General features: G+C 40.4%; 1 protein-coding gene across 1 annotated transcript in view; it reads left to right on the top strand.

The window, feature by feature from the left end:
- Positions 1-12,381, top strand: part of ACOXL (acyl-CoA oxidase like) — a 380,307-nt gene that overhangs the window by 366,039 nt on the left and 1,887 nt on the right. Inside the window, exon 18 of the mRNA XM_070046830.1 lies at positions 11,314-11,346. The gene's annotated coding sequence lies outside the window, so the exon portion shown is untranslated. The remainder of the gene's footprint in view (positions 1-11,313; positions 11,347-12,381) is intronic.

Raw genomic sequence — 12,381 nt, forward strand, 5'->3', positions numbered from 1 at the left:
GAGATCTATTTTATATACATTGAAATGCACAGATTGTAATGGTACCGTTCAGTGAGTTTTGACAGATGAAATGGTAGATTGCATAGTGCACATGCCATCCATCATCTAAGAAATTCCTCTCAGCCCTTTTTCTATTAATACCTTCCCTTCACTCCCAAGGTTCTGTCTTTGTCACCACTGCTCAGTTTGTTTGCTCTGGAGTTTCATAGGAATGGAAGTAGATAGACTGGATCTTCTGCTCAGCATGATGTTTATGAGATGTTGAGTAGTTCATTCCTTCCTTTTTTTTTCTGAGTAATAGTTCATTGTATATATCTCTGCCAAACTCTCCCAACTCCCTCTCCCTCTCAAATGCTGATTTCTCTAGGACTCTGCTATGAGTCCATTTCTTGCAGGCTGACTTCAGAAATTGGCCTTGTTACCTCCAGCTGACCTCAACTGCATCATTCCACAGTTATTAAGGTACAATGTCCTGTCTGTACACACCTGCGGGGAGAAAAAATTACTGAAGATTTAAGATCTTTTAATTTTTTTTCTGTATTAAATGAGTTTGATTGTGTTTAAAAAAATGTTTATTCTATTGTTGATGGACATTTAGGATGTTATGGATTTGGTGTTATTATGAATAAGATTGTCAGGATCATTTTTTTTGCACATATGTTTTCATTTCTTTTGGAAATACTTAAAAGTGGTATTAATGGATGTTATAGTAGGCATTTATTTAACTGTCTAAAAAACTACTGTAAACAGTTCTCCAAAAGTTGTGATACCATTTACAACTTTACTAGCAGTGTATAAGAGTTCTGTTGTTCCACACCCTCACTGACATTTTGATGTCGTCAACCTTTTTAATTTAGGTATTCCAATGGGTACGTAGTAATATCTCATTGTGTATTCATTTTCATTTTCCTGATATTTAATGGTTTGGGGCACCCTTTTGAGTGCTTCCTTGTTTTTCATGTGTCTTTTGTCAAGTGTCTGTTTAAATCTTTTGCCCATTTTAAACTGTGTGCTGTTGTTATTGTTTTTAAAAACACCAAGTTGTAAGGGTTTGTCATACATTCTAAATACAGGTACTTGGATTTTTCCCAGTCTGTAGCCTATTTATTCATTTTCTTAACAGTATCTTTTGAGAAGATGAAGTTTTAAAATTTGATGAAATAAAATTTTTAACTTAAAATATTAGCTTATAAATTTCCTGGGAAATAAAAGGGGCAAATATGATTTTGATTGTGGTTGCATTAAATCTACATATCAGTTTGGGGAGAATTGATATTTCAACAATTCATGAACATGGTATATCTCTCCATTTTATTTAATTCCCTCCAACAATATTTTGTATTTTTCAGTAATAGAATCCTTGAACATATTTCATTAAATTAATTTCAAAAAATTTTAAATGTGTTTTAAAGATCTTGCCAATGGTATATTTAAATTTTTCATTTTCTACATGTATGTTACATATATGTTCCATATTTAGTACACACACAATGAATTTTTCTACATTGACTTGTACAATAAGCTCACTAAAATCACTTAATAGTTCAAGTAGTTTGTAGATTCCCTGAGATTTTCTAAGTACTCAGTAATATCATCTGAGGATAAAAACATTTTACTTCTTTCTTACCAATCTGTATTTTTTAATGCATTTTTCTTGCTTTGTTGCATTGGCTGAGACCTGCAGGTCAGTGTTGAAAGGAAATATTGAAATGAGGCATCCTTGCTTTTTTCCTCAGTCTTTAGGGGAAAGACGTCTATATTTTGATATTAACTGTAAGTTTTTCATAGCTGTCCTTTATCAGATTGCAGAAGCTCCCTTTTACTCCTATTTTGAGTTTCTATCTTGAATATTTTGTAATTTATCAAAAGCTTTTTCTGAATCAATTGTTTTCTGCATATCGATCATATGATTTTTCTCCTTGATTCCATTAATGTAATCAGTTACATGATTTTTTAGTTTTAAAGCAATCTTGCATTTTGGGGATGAATCCCACTTGGCCATGATGCTTGTCCATTTTATATACAGATGATTTTACATGCAAACATTTTGTTAAGGATTACTGTATCTATGTTCATAAGGAATATTTGTCTTTTAGTTCCTTGTTATGATCTTGTTAGCTTTTGGCATCAGGGTATGCTGGCTTCATAAGAGGAAAAATATGTTCCTTCACCCTCTATTTTTTTAAAGAGATTTTGTATAAAATTGTCAATGAGAGTTTTTATCTGGTGTAATACCCTCTGAGAATAAAGAAAATTTGGGAGCAATTTTTTTGTAGTGAGAGTCTATGGCAACAAATCTCCCAGTTTTTACTCATCTTAATATTTTTAATTTCATCTTCATTTTTAAAGGACAGTTTCACTGGATGTTGAATTTTAGATTAATTTGTTATCCTATTCTTTCTTTCCTTGTGTCTGATGAGAATTCAGCTATCATTCTTAACATTTTTCCCATACATGAGATTAAGTTTTCTCTGACTAAGCTTACAATGTTTTCTTACGTTTTGTTTTAAGCAATTTTACTATGGTGTACCTCGGTATGGGGTTTTTTGATTTGTTTTTAAATTTATCTATTTGGCGTTCATTGTACTTCTTGAATATATAGAGGATGTTTTGTATCAAAGTTGGAAACATTTCAACCATTATGTCTTCTAGAATTTTCCCATTCTCTCTGACATCTGGGATTCCAATTGCATGTATGTTAGGTTGCTAATATAATCCCACAGGGCACTGATGTTCCCTTCATTTTTTTTTTTCTTTTTTCTCTCTGCCCCACTTAGAATAATACTGATCTGTTTTCAAGTGTACTAACCTTTTTCTGCAATGTTCATTCTGCTATTAAACCCATCCATGAATGGGTTTGTTTCATTTTACAATATTTTCAATATTTAAATAAAACATTTATTTTATTTCATTTTTAAAGTCCTTTTTTCAGTTCTAAAATTTTCCTTTCATTCTTTTTTAGAGGTCATATTTATCTCATGAAGTATCCCATTTTAATCTATTATATCCATTTTTTTCTTATAAATTCTTGAATACATTTATAATAATTGTTTTTAAAACTTACTGGTCATCTGTAAGTTTGATTTTACTAATTGTGCTTTCTCTAGATTTGGGGTTATTTTTCCTGCTTCTTTGCAGATCTTATACCTTTTGATTATACTCCAGACACAATGTGTAACAGATTTTCTTTTCTTTTGTTTATTTCCTTTTCTTTTGTCTGGTGGTTAGGGTATGGGGCTGATCGTTAGGGTTCCGGAGTCAAGTTGAGCAGGGGCTGCTTTAATTAGCCCAACCCCCATCCCCACTCCCATACTGCCTTTTCGGTCCTGTCAGCAGTTGAGTTGGCAGGATGTTGGAACACGGTCTCAGAAATCTTTGATTCAGTTTTGGGTTCAACTTCTGGTTGTTACCATGGGAGCTAAGTTCTCTTGAATCTTTTTACATCTTAACTAGAAGTCCTCCCAAATTGCTTTTGAAATCATTTGGGTGATGAAATTCGAAATTCCAGGACCCGTGGACACAGAATTTCTCCATAATAACTTGTGACTGACTCTTACTGTATATTTAGTTCTGGCAGTTTTTGTAGCTTCTGCTTCTTGAAAAAAATAGTTTGACTGAAAATTATTCCTTCTTGGGTATGTTCACATTCCTTTGGGTCTGTACTTATACGGCTGAACTATCAGCTGATTAAAATGCCATAATCTCATGTATGAAAACGTGTGAAGCTAGTAGTGAAGTTTTACTTTAACCACCTAATTTAATATTCTTTCTCGGTTCATGTAAATGCCTTTGTAGAAAATGCTACCAAGGGCGGCATTGTGGTTACTTTAATTCCATTGCCAATACTTTTATATGGTTTCCTGTATTCTAAAGGGAAGGCTATATGCACTTGTCTTCTTTTTAAACTTTTCCTCTTATGAATCAGTAGCAGTATGAATAAATGTCAGAAGTTCTTATTAAGTGGTTAAAGTTGATACCTCTGTCTCAGCGTTCGTGAGTTAAGTAATGATGATTAAGCAGACTTTGTATTAGAAAATGCCAGAGTTATAAAAAAAATTGTTTTTTATTACTAAATAAAGAACACGCAATAATAATAATATTTATAAATACTCTGTGCCAAACTCACTTGGTTCTGACATTTTAGAGATAAGGAAGTCACAACATCAGGATTGAAAGTCCCACTCCTTTACTAAAATGGGCTTTGCCAGTAATACTTAGAAAAGAACAGAATTATGTACTCTTTGGTCGAGAAACATTGCAATAGGAAAAACACTTGGAGGGTAAATTTGTCTCTCCTCAAAATAAACTCTCTAGTTAGGCTAAATGAAGGCATTTTTGTTGTTGTTTTTGTTTGATAAGGAATGCAATTTCTCCATTCTAACATCTCAGACTATGCTAAACATTCTTATCAGATGAAGAAGTAATCAGCATAAAATATAATTCATATTGATTCAGAGAAAATATTAAGCTGGAGTCCTGATTATTTAACAGAACCACAGAATTTCATTTCATGCTAATGAGACTTGGCCATAGCAACCATGAGAATGTATGTGTTCTTGGGACCGAGAAGCTAAGGACTGGCCCCGCCTTGAGGAGCTGGCCAGTGGTCAGTAGAAACAGGAGCAGAGCTCCCCTTTCCCATGGTTGTTGGGTAAATTGACAGGGCTGGAAGCACAGCACACAGTGTGCGATTCTGCCCCATGTAAAGGTTTCGGGTATGTTTTCCTTTATGTTGACCACTAGCCTGGCATTTGGGGCTAAGGTGGCAGATTACCTGTTACAGACCTACCATTCTGACCCTTTAGAGAATGTTTGTCTACAGAGGCAGGCAATTCTGCAAGAGAGGTGAATGGACGGGAGAGAAGTTGGAAATCTTCGCAACACGTGGTACCAGCTGCAGGGTAATTACTTGATTGAGGCGATTTTCACTATTTGACAGTCAGCCTGTTGCTCTTTGAAGGGATTTGACTTGTGTTTGGTGACTTAAGGTGTGGACCAGAAGAGGCAGGAAGGCCTGTGTAAGAGGAGAATCCACAGAGCACGTGGCCCTCTGTCCACAGGTAGAGAATCTGTTGTTTCTTGAAGACCCTTGTATCTGAGCCTCATTGGCTTGTTTTCTGGAGAGTTGAAGGCTTGTCCTTCTTGGGAAGAGCATCAGACTGGCCCTTTCACGTCATGGTGACTGGCTCTGAAGCCAGTGTCCTCAGTACCTTCCTTCAGAGGCAACATCTGAGAGCCCTCTTGCACCACCCATTACTGTCCTAAGTCCTCTTGGGGAACCTGCGGCTGGTCAGATCCATGCTTTCCACGTTGGACACGTGTGGAGTATTGATTCTGACTTAGGGAGAATAGCACAGGTCATACGTTTGCTGCAGCGGTGGAGGCATTTCCTCAGGGCAACACCCTGTACCCTCCAGAGACTGGGAACAGTGAGGCACTGGGGGAAAGATGGAGGCAGAATGGAAGCTGTGGAAGCAGAAAGCTCTGGATGAAAACCCTAGTTGTTCCAGTTATGAGGTATGTGACTTGGAGCAAAATCCTAAACTCTTTAAGCCTTGGTTTCCTCATCTGTAAAATGGGCTGGTAGCTGACAGACTTGTTATGAGGACTGAAGGAGGCAGTTAATACAAAGACCTCGTCTGTAACCTGGCACACAGTAGATATCCAGTAAATGGCCATCTCAGGGAGCAGAGCACAGAACACCGGGGTCCCATAGCTGCACGATGTTGTTATAAAGATGCTGGAGATGCAGGCATGCTGCCGCATCAAGGCAGCCGAGTGGCTCCCTCTGTACCTTTACGTGTTCAGCCACCTGGGAAGGGGTGTGGAAAGCGTGGACACTACGCGGAAGAGGTGACCCCTTGGCAAAGGCTGGGGGGTACCAATCTACGACATGTCCACTGGGGACTAGGATTGAACAACACAAGCATGGGATAGCAGCAGAGGCTAAAGGCAGGTAGAGGTGGCCAGAGGCACCTGGCAGAATCTCACTTATATGTCACAGCGGCAGTGAAGGCCGTAAATGATAGGCACAAGCAACATGGAAACCTCACTGCACCAATCACTTCAACTTATTCCCTCATCTCATCTTTTAGATTAAAAAATATTTGTCGATTAATTGTTTTAAGCTTCCCCTTCTTTGAAAGTTTCTGGCTCATTTTCTAGTTAATCCAAAATAAGTCAGTTGAAGAAGAAGGGGCAGAAAATTACGTGCATAGCCCCCCAATATCTAGCAATGCCTTAGAAAGTAAAGACGGGCTGCATAGAGATTCCTTTTGAAAAGTATGTGTAACTGCTATCTTATAGCAAGTGTATCTGGGGTTTGGTTTGGTAAGGTTACAAGTTTCCACTTCTGTGCTTTAACCAGTTACAGTCATTGGTACCAAGAAGGACACTCTTGCAAATCACCTTTAGGACACACACATGATGTCATTTCACACATGAGGAAACAGGTCAGGGAAGGCTATTTGCCCACGGTCACAGGACGAGGGAGTGGTGGAGCCTCATTCCACACCTTGGCTGCCTGGTGTGCTTTCGTGAGAGAATTCTCTGCAGACCCATCACCCCTGATTTCCCAGGCATCTGAGGGGTCAGATGCCCATGTAAACCTTTTCCTCTATCATCCACGCACATGCAATGCTAACCATGTAAAATCTAGCTCTGCTATTGGAGGTACCTGATCTGAGTAGCATCTATGTGGTAATGGGACATATAAGGACAGGTATTATTCTTTTATTTCTAACCAGCCCAGACCTCCTGAAAGATATGCTCCAAAATATCACTCTTTAAAATCAATGTTTTTCCAAAAAAATAAAAAATAAAATTTTAAAGTAAAATCAATGTTTCCAATGGGTTTACTACCCTTTTGTAAGGCAGGTTGTCCTTTCCTCGAGGTCAGCGTAGGCATGGGAGGCCATTCTGTAAGTGATGGGTGGAACTTCCCCTGGTCCTGGCTGCACTCTTCCAGGCAGCCAAAGCCAGAAGGGGTCTCAGAGTGCAGGGGGCAGCCACTCGGCCATCGTTCTCCCTTGGCAAGTCGAGCAAAAGCCTGAACAGTGCCATGTCACCTGCCAAGAGCAGCTGTGTTCTTCTCCTGTGCCCTGACATTCTGTTACTGACCCAAGAGTGAGTTTTGGAAGAGATTTTATTAATAGCACCCAGAAAGATATATCCTTTTGCTGCCTGACACAGTCAAAGCACTGTCAGAGGAGGCCAATTACAACCAGAGATTTAAATAAGAACTGGAGTCTCAAAACATAATACCCCAAATGTCCAAGTTTCAGTTGAAAAACAGTCATCAGACCAAGAACAAGGAAGATCTCAAACTGAATGAAAAAGGACAATCAATATATACCAAGAGGTGACAGAGATGTTGGAATTATTTGACAATTTTAAAGCAGCTGTCATAAAAATGCTTCGACCAGCAATGATGAATACACTTGAAACAAATAAAAAATAGAAAGTCTCAGCAAAGAAATTGAAACTGTAAAGAATGGAAGTTTTTGAACTGAAAAAAATTATATATATATAATAGTCATACATAGATATACAGATAAGAATTAAGCATTCAGGGAAAATAAAAGTGACAGAAAAGCAAATGGAGGGCTTTTCGGGTAAGCGGCCTGAGGTGACCTCTAAAAATGGTTCGCTATTCACTTGACCTAGAAAACCCCACAAAGTCATGCAAGTCAAGAGGTTCAAATCTTCGTGTTCACTTTAAGAACACTCGTGAAACAGCCCAAGCCATTAAGGGTAGGCATATCTGAAAAGCCACCAAATATCTGAAGGACGTCACTTTAAAGAAGCAGTGTGTGCCATTCCGTCGCTACAATGGTGGAGCTGGTAGGTGTGCCCAGGCCAGACAGTGGGGCTGGACGCAGGGTCGGTGGCCCAGAAACAGTGCTGAATTTTTACTACACATGCTCAAAAATGCAGAGAGTAATGCTGAACTTAAGGGCTTAGATGTAGATTTTCTGGTCACATCCAGGTGAACAAAGCCCCCAAGATGCGGCGCAGGAATTACAGAGCTCATGGCCAGATCAACCCATACATGTGCTGTCCCTGCTGCATTGAGATGATCTTTACTGAAAAAGAACAGATTGTTCCTAAACCAGAAGAGGAGGTTGCCCAGGAGAAAAAGATATCCTAGAAGAAACTGAAGAAACAAAAACTTATGGCCCGGGAATAAATGCCGCAAAAAATAAATGCAAATAAAAGTAAAAAAAGAAAGCAAATGGAGGGAATCAGTATCTAGCTAGTACCTACTATGTGACGAGGCCAGTAATGCTAAATGCTTTTATTATTATGTAATATAAATATATTATTACATATTTATTACTTAATCCTTACAAAACCCTAAGAGAGAGATAATATTCTCTTTCTACAGATGCAGAAACTGAGGCTTGGTGAAATGAAATGACCTGTCCAGGTTCTTTCGACTAACACAGCAACTATTTTAGGATGGCTTTACAAAGGCAGTAAATCTGTAACCAAGTACAGAAGAGACCTGGTTCAGTTGCAGTGTGGCAAGTGAGGGAGAATGGAAATGTGGTCCAGATCCCGATAGTGAAGAGTGTCGTGTGAAAGGCAAGATAAGTTTCCTTGGCCCCAAGTAGAAAGTGCAGATTGTGCTTGGATGGTGGATGAGGAAACTGGTTATGGGAACTCAAAACATCGAGTGCTGCTAAAGGACTCAAGTTCACAATCGGTCATTTTACCTTAACCTGAGAAGCAGGTGGACGTGATTCCAGGCTTTCGGGAAGCAGAATGATCAGATCAAAAAAATACTCGAGGAAGGTAACCTTGCACAGCAAGAATCTAGAGAACGTAATGAAGGTCTGAATAAAGGGGCTACGGAAAAGAGCGGAGAGGGTTCTCGAACCAGATTCCAGGATAAAAATAAATAGAGCGGAGAAACTCTGGATGACTTTTCCATGGCTGATGAAGACAGACCACAAAGATGAATCGACCTTCCTCTTGATGAGAAATGTTTGAGGTGTGCCCGAGGGATGTGCGCTGATACCTGATACCCATTTCATTTAACATTTTCAACAACTATTTGGAGAAGGTGGTTCACTGAAATGAAGAAATACATTCTGACATTGTTTCACACACATGCGCGTGCACCCATTGTTATGAAAGGTTTCAGACATCTTAAAGGGGTCGAATCATAAGATAAGGTGTCTCTGTACCTATTCCCCAGCTCGTCACTTTCACGCTGCCCATCCTCTCCCAAGTGGAGTCCACCGACTCAGTTGTTGAAAAGCATACGTGTTGATGGATACCTTCGTCTTTAAGGAGGATGCTCTGTACAGCTGTTTTAAATGAGAAAATTTAGGCATCACAGAATAAAGAGAAATCCAACCAGACAGAATGGCAAGTCATGCATCCACGTACCCATGCCTGATTTCACATCCTGTCAACTCAGCCCCCCGAGTTTATGTGTAAATGGATAGAGTCACATTGAAACTTCCCTGGATATGAGTTTTTTGGAAGCTTTTAGAGGCCTTGATAATGGTATTTGGGGGATAAAGAGTTGATAACTTTCTGCTTTGCTGCCTTTTGCATCTTACACTGTGGGCTTCACATAAGTACCTCATTCCATCCTGTCACCCGCACTCTAGTGTAGACAGACTCCAGGCCTTGGAGATGAACGCCTGCTGGCCATCCTTGTTTAAGGCATCTCTGCGAGTCAGGAAACACTGCAGTCCTGGTGAAGTGAGGTGATAAAGAGGCACCCGTCCATCACACAGGGTGCCTCTGGCTGGGCCTGACCAGACCCCATCTGTTTCCCACTACTAATGGCACAGGAGAACTTAAGCATTTACAAGACTTGGGATCCCTAGTTGCAAATATTTTCTGTCTTTTTTCCCCCATCCTTGACACTTTGCTTGTACCGAGGATTTACGGTGGAGGCTAGAGCCCCTCACAGAGATGCTGAAGGAGTGGAGGATGGTTATAAGGCAAGTCCTGGTGATTTGCCTTCTAAACTGCACTAGGGAAGTGGGCTGGGTGGTGGCCTGCAGTGAGAGCTCCAGCCCGCTATTCATATTCTCTCCCAGATACCCACTAACTGGACACTCATCTGGCTTTATAAGCTATTCTTTCAGGACTGACATTCTCTCTTTTCCATTAAGCCTATTGGTCAGCTACACCTGTCAACTGCTTTAATGGTACAATTACAGCACTGTCCTCAGATAACTAAGGTAAGAAGGTAGAAGTGCAGCTGAAGGTAACCCCCGTGGATGGCAATTTGAATTACAATTTTTTTTGTTTCAGTTACCTATTGCTGTGTAACATACAACCCCAAAACTTAGTGTCATGAAATAACACTTGTTTATTTCTTGCAATTCTGTGAGTAGGCAACCTGGGTTCTGGTATAGTTCTTCCGCTAGTCTTAGGTAGGGTCACTGCAGTCATCTGAGTTTAACAGGCCTGAGGGCCTCACTCATGTATCTAGCAGTGGGTCTGGCTCTTGGCCAAGGCACCTCGGTCCATCTCCACATAGCCTCTCATCCTCCAACAGACTGGGCTTCTGCACAGCAAGGGGTCTCAGGGTCCCAGGGGAGCAACAGCAGGAGTTGCAAGGCTTCTTGAGGCCTGAGCTCTGAAACTCACACAGTGTCACTTTCTGCACATGCTATTGGTCAAGTCACAAGGCAGCCCAGATTCAAGGGGTGGAGAAAAAGACTCTTATCACGGTGCCCAGGCAAGAAAGGGGCTAATTAAGGGACATTTCAACTTGGGGTAAGGGACTTTACACAAACAGAGAACAGCATAAGGTCGTCTGGTGCTGGGAACAGAGATGTGGGGATATGGGAAGAGGCAGGAAAACCTTCTGCACAGAGTCTTAGGAATAGCTGGGGTGTTGTAAGCACACCGGGTACCTTGGGCATCTGTTGTATAATGAACACCAACACCATGGAAAAATAGAGTTTGTTTAGAGGGCTGTAAAGCTTAGTCACTGCCCATCCTAGGCCATCCTGCGCTCCCAACTGGAAGAAGGAAAATGCAGGGAGAGTCAACAAGAGGAAGAAGAAACTAATCTACTGCAACCAGGTGGGGATGGAAAGCAAGACCGATGTTATAAATCCCTCCCCCCAAATCCACATATTCACATATCCACATACTGTCCCTCCCTCTTGGGCTGTTTCCTGTTTCTTTAAAGTAGACGTTCTCCAATCCTGCTCACGGATACCTCCAATGGATCTTATGTTCCTATTTTTAGACCAATACTTCCCTTGCTTTGGGGCTGTCCTTTTAAAAATTTTCTGCAAGAATTTGTAACTTGTTCATATTCTCTTATTTTTAAAGGGCGCTTCTCCATGGATTTTTTTTCAAAAACTGGTGAGTATTCTTTGTAAAGAGGTGGGTGGGCTCGGGGTGCTTTTTCCAGCACAGTTGGCTCACATGCTGGCAGGATGGGGTGAGGGAAGGTGGCTACAGTACGTACCATTTTTATGTTTACAGTATGGAAGTATATGTTTGGTAATAAAACTAAATTTGTATAGTACTTGGCTAAGTCCTAAAGGGCTCTCTGGTAATAAGAAAATGCTGGAATTGAGTACTAACCAATGCTACAGTAGCTACCTAAGTTTACTTGGTATGAAGATCGTATTTGTAAAAAATCCCTAAAACTGCTTGATAGCTCCACGAGGTAGGAGGCCTGTCTCTGCAGTGCGCGCCTCTAACTCCAGTGCCCAGCAAACCCCTAACACAGGGTGGACGACAGTACATACTTTGTAAGTAGAAGAATGATCATTATTATTATCGTCCCCACAGGCAGAGGTGGGAGGCAACCTGGGATCAGAGTCAAACGCGTTATAATAGGAATGATGCCTGATCCTTCCATCTGGACACTAATCCTCCTGGGTTCATGTTGCAGTCTGTGACACACGGAGAAAGCCAGAAGGAGGGCTCTTTCACACAGGCCCAGAAATTCAGGTTTAGAAAGAATCTTAGCAATCAACAGTCTTCTCAGTCAATCCAGTATTCCCCTTTATGAATGTCTTTGGAGGGTTTGGTCCCTGAACACTTACATGCAAGGAAACACTCTTTTTCACCAGCCATTGGATTCCTTTTTCATAAAAAACCTACTTTATTCTCACTCCTAAAGGTGTAAAAATATCGAATAGAAACTTGCCTCCTGTAATTTCTACCTCTGGACCCTTATTCCGTGTTCGGCATCAGACGGACCAAACCCATATTCCCTTCCACACAGGGCTCATTCGAAAAATTGAATTTCCCCTGTTGCGGAATAGATGACAAAACTGGTTGAGTTTCATAATGCTGACGAAAGGAAAAATTGTCTTGAATAATGATATTACAATACGTGGAAAGTGTAGGGATTTGTACACCATCTCATGGTTTTGAACTGTGTGG

Source organism: Globicephala melas, chromosome 12 (assembly GCF_963455315.2).
Source record: "Globicephala melas chromosome 12, mGloMel1.2, whole genome shotgun sequence".
NCBI lineage: Eukaryota > Metazoa > Chordata > Mammalia > Artiodactyla > Delphinidae > Globicephala > Globicephala melas.